At 38.6% G+C, this 5,248-nt stretch overlaps 1 pseudogene; it reads right to left on the bottom strand.

Annotated features, from left to right (window-relative positions):
• Window positions 1-853: 853 nt before the first annotated feature.
• On the bottom strand, window positions 854-5,046 carry LOC149249384 (putative pentatricopeptide repeat-containing protein At3g13770, mitochondrial pseudogene; annotated as a pseudogene).
• Window positions 5,047-5,248: the final 202 nt, after the last annotated feature.

The raw sequence follows: 5,248 nt of genomic DNA, 5'->3' as shown, positions 1-5,248 counted from the left end.
TCAATGAAAAATTGTACTTAAATTTTTAAACTCGAAAAATAAAATGTTTTCTAGATCTGGTTTTATAAACAACAATACATTGAGTTCACTAACTTTAAAATGCAATAAAAATATAAACCATTTATACAGAAAATTTGACACAATGATTTACCTTTAAAATCCCAATAAAAATCTAACAAACAAGTGATTCTTTTATTTCAGCTCTGAGAAAAAAATAAGTTTGGAAATTATTACAATAATTTATGAACCTATACTTGGCCCAAATATCACCCACATAAATCTGCCTTGAACTCTGTGACAAAACAACTTTGCACAACACAGTTTTCAAGGGCTATATGGCTTGTCCGTATGGCTGTATGAATTGTACAAAATCCATACAGTGCGATACAAGAAGTTGTTGCTATCTCACTGCCTAAAAAACGCTTTTCTACTGCCTAGAACTCCGTCCCCAAAATCTATGTATGGTCTGCCTTGAAAGGTTTCCCTTTTTTAGACTTGTTTTTATAACTTTCCAATGACTAAAACCTTATTTCCAAAGTGATTGACGGTTAAAATCTAATCTTGATCACTTGAGATCTACGATTGTGATTTAATCTCTCATTAACACAACTTAGATCATCTTTTAAACATTATAAAGCAAAAGTCACTTTGATTTTATAAAATAAAGTTAATAGCTAGAGAGTATCTTTTTAGACACTTCCACATGCTAAACACAAAGCCAATGTAGAAATACTTGTCCAAACTACAACTTGCAACAAGTTTGGTCAAAGTACAAACTTCACAAAGAAAATGTACTAATGTGGAAATTGAGCTATAAAGCATTTGTTTCAGCAGAAACTTTGAGCGCTTAGGAACGACAAGGGCCAACCTTGTGTCCCATTTGTGGAACAGAAAAAAATGACTTCTATGGCATCTTTGGAGTTGCCCTTGGTTTAGAAACATTTGACATTTGTATCTGGAATGACTTTTAACTCTGATGTACTCATATCAAATTTAAATAAGGGAGAACAGATTCAGGGAATTTTCTTTGTTGCTTGGTTTGAAATAATTCAAAGATCTGGTTCACATATCTTCCTTCTATTAAGAAAACATTGTATACAATTGACAGGAAAGCTTGAACATGACATATTTCCAAGCAATGATTCCCACCACTAGGTGGACAAAAGGAATATCTAATACAAATAGGCAAAGGAATTCAATTTAGAGTAAAGAACTCTTTGTCAATGGCTTCCCAAGAAATTTACTGTCTGTCATTGTTACCTTTAGATTGGGCAAACTCACCAGATGGAATCCTAACTCTGTATAGAGGCCCCCTCCAAGGGATTGCACAAAGCTGCTTGAAAATCCGTTTGAAGAGGAGTATTTTGAATACTTCAATCAGCCACTGTGCACAGAGGCAGAGGACCCCATGAATTGCCAAAATCTCCCATCATTCGCGACACTAAATCCCATAAGTCTCACCTAGCTCACACCCTCTCAAGGGTCATGCTTTCGCAAAGATTTATTACTCAAAGTACTTCATAGAGATTGCCTAAGTAGATTACCCATCAAGATTGTTCAACTATGCAAGAGAACTCTAAGCAAGGTTATCTTATGGGGTATAGGCTAAGCTGTATCTAAAGCGCCCCACTTCCTGCCAGCTTTTCTAGAGATGCTGGTGAATATTTTGTCGTCCGATTTGCTGGAAATTCAAACCTCCAACTCTATCAAGCAATTTTTGTAATCCCTGCAATCGATAACTTTATCCCAGGTGTTTTAACCTATTTTGAACTGGCCCCGATGCTCAAAAATGCAAATTGAACAATGTATAATTCAGAACCTGCAATTCTATCAATCACAGGATTCTGGCGAAGTGAGGACAATTTAGTTAGCCTTTCGATTACACAGTCTTATGGAGATTCTTTCTTTATAAAGACACACAGAGAATTAAAATGGGTATGTCCTATTTTGGTGCTACTAAGACTCTTGTGAGAAATAAAGCCTTTGCAAAAACATACACAATCACAATGTAAATTTGGAGATTCAAATTAGTCAAGTGGAAGTGAGGACAATAAAAATTAAAATTTATTGTGCAGACGGATGACTGTCTACGTGGAGCCTAATTAGACTCACAGCAGATGGCCTTATGGATTCTTTTGCCGGTAACCATTCCTATTCCTTAGACTGTGTTTGGATAAAGGGTATTCAGGATGACTACTGCAACTTCCAAGATCAACACGAGCAGTTGGGATCCTGACATGGACACAAAATCGATGTTTGGTGATCAATTGTTCATGGTAATATGGAAACAGAGGTTCAGTGCTTTATGTATCTCAAAGATATGCTATATCGATTTATTTTTTTCGGCTTTTTTATTATTATTTTAAATGGTGATTCTGATGGAACTTGTATATTTTATTTCGTAAAAACACCTTACGATCTATATGCCGGGGACATAACTATCCTCTAAGCACAAGGGTTGTTCACAAAAATGATTCAGATTTACCAGCCTTAAAATCCAAGAGAATGATAGAGACGAATACGGACTAAGTTCAAAATAGAAGATCCAGTGTCATCACCAATAATCTCCACAAGAACATTGCCCATCTTTGAAATGATGAAAACGATTGGAGTCTCTCATGACAATTTCTCGTTTTTCAATCTTGGAGATGAATTTGGTTGCCAAATGGCAATCACCACATACACGAAGGTTCTTGAATATGTGGATTGGAGTAAGTGGGGCGGTGTTGATAAGCCCAAACGCAATGGCAAGTTTCTCACTGTGGTGGAAAATAATATCTTGTTTTAGTTCCTCCTCCACATCGTGCAATACAAAATTTGTATTAGGCACATACCCTTCTTCCTTCATTTTTTCACACAGAATGTCCAATGTCAAATAAATTTCGTCTGTTTGTGGGTGCGATCTGTCTCCAACAAGGAAAGTATAAACTCGGTTTTTCAACTCTATCCAGCTGATTCCTGGCCTAATTTTCACACTTCTCTCTCTCATCAATTTTCTAACCTTTTCTCTGTCATCCCACCTTCCAACTGCAGCGTACATGTTTGATAGTAGCACATAGTGTGCAGATTTTGTAGGTTCCAATTCAAAAAGGCACTCTGCCACACATTCTCCAAGCTCTATATTGTTATGGATTCTACACGCTGCAAGCAAAGATCCCCATACAGCAGCATTTGGTTTTACTGGCATTTCATTTATAAACTCACGAGCTTCATTTAAGTGCCCTGCACGCCCAAGAAGGTCTACCATGCAGCAATAGTGTTTGACTACAGGTTTGATATGATAATCTGTACTCATATGGTTGAAGTAATGCCAGCCATCATCCACTAGGCCTACATGGCAGCATGCAGATAGGACACCAATAAAGGTGACATGGTCTGGTTTCATCCCAGTGTACTCCATTTGTTCAAATAGTTGTAATGCATCCTTGCCATGTCCGTGTAGGGCATATCCTACGATCATAGCAGTCCACGATACCACATTTCGCTCAGACATTTTGTCAAACACTCCGCGTGCAAATGAAATGTTGCCACATTTGGCGTACATATCTACAACGGCATTAGTCACGAAGACATACGAAACAAGGCCTTTTCTAATGATATGCGCATGGACCTCCTTGCCCTGTTGGAAAACAGCCAAATTTGCACATGCTGAAAGAACACAAGCAAAGGTAATCGAGTTTGGCTTTACATCCGTGAGCTGCATCCGTCTAAAGAGCTTCAAAGCTTCCTCAGAGTGCCCATTCTGCGCATATCCTGCAATCAACGCAGTCCATGAGATAACATCCTGTCGAGGCATAATCTGAAAGAGCTTAAGAGCTTCATCAACATACCCATGCTGTGCAAAACCAGCAATTACTGCATTCCATGAGGCAACATTTGGCTCAGGTATCTTTTCGAAGAGCTTCAGAGCTTCGTCAACAAGACCATTCCGAGCATATCCTGTGACCATCACATTCCATGCGACCATGTCTCGCCTAGGCATTTTCTCAAAGAGTTGGAGCGCCTCATCTAGAAGCCCATTCTGTGCATATCCTGATATCATTGCAGTCCACGATACCATGTTTCGTTCAGAAATTTTGTCAAACACGTGGCGTGCATCCTCTATGCTTCCACATTTCACATACATGTCTATTAGGGCACTCCCCACAAAGACATTGGACCCTAATCCACTTCTGATTAAACCTTGGTGTATGTCTCTGCCATCTCTCAGAGCTCCCAAGTTGGCACAAGCCGGCAGAACAGTGGCAAATGCAAACTGATCGGGCTGAACGCCTGTTTGCCGCATTTGGTAAAAGAGTTTCAAGGCCTCTTCACTGTAGCCATGCTTGGAGTAAGCTGCAATCATGGAAGTCCATGAGACCACATTTCGCTCAGGCATTTCGTCCAATCTTCGGCGAGCCTCCACTAAACTGCCACATTTGCCATACACATTAACAAGCTTGTTGCATAAAGAGATATCTGGGTTAAATCCCGATTGAATCATGTGGGCATGAACCAGTTTGCTGCCTGGCAATGCTTTTTCATGAACAAAGCATTGAAGGAGATAAGAGTACGCGGAGGAATCTGGATGGGCTGTCATCCGCAAAATATGGAGAGCTTCTTGTAGTTGGCCATGATTACACAATGCTCTTACCTCTCTTGACAAGGTTTCTTTTTTAACAGTGCTAGCATGTTCTTGGGCTTCAATAGCGTGTGAAGAGATCAAGCTAGACTTAGGCTTGGTAGTTTGGAAAATTATGTTTAGCTGCTGTTTCTTATTCTTCCGCTTATCAAACCGAAACAAAGGTGCCATGGGCTCTGCTTATTAGTATGCTTGAAAATCATGCTAGTGCTGATAACCCTGTAAAACCCAAGATGGAACTGGTTGAGTGATAACCCTGTAATACACAAGATGGAACTGGTTGAGTAAGATGGCCCTATCAAGGAAGCAATCCATAGCATTTATGCCAGGAGTATACAACGAGAGAAGACTGCATATGTTGATGTTGTGTTTGAACAAAGTTGAGCAAGAGGTTACAAATCCAGTTTGATTGCTGATTTTGAGGGTAGATTTTCCATTTTTCTTAAATAAAAATAAGGTAGTGTTAGATCTCAAGTTTGTGACATTTTAAATGATCTTATTGGATTATTGTCATTAAAATTATTAAGGGTGCATACAATTCAATAACTCTAAATCTAACCTCCATTATTCGGTTATTCAAAATAATGTATAAATAAAAAATAAACAATGAAATTTAAAAAGTTAAAT

Source organism: Pinus tabuliformis, chromosome 7, assembly GCF_031772625.1.
Source record: "Pinus tabuliformis cultivar Carrire ecotype Pingquan chromosome 7, CPIR1, whole genome shotgun sequence".
NCBI lineage: Eukaryota > Viridiplantae > Streptophyta > Pinopsida > Pinales > Pinaceae > Pinus > Pinus tabuliformis.
Note: the sequence above shows the minus strand (reverse complement) of the source record. Positions and strands in the feature narration are given on the sequence as shown.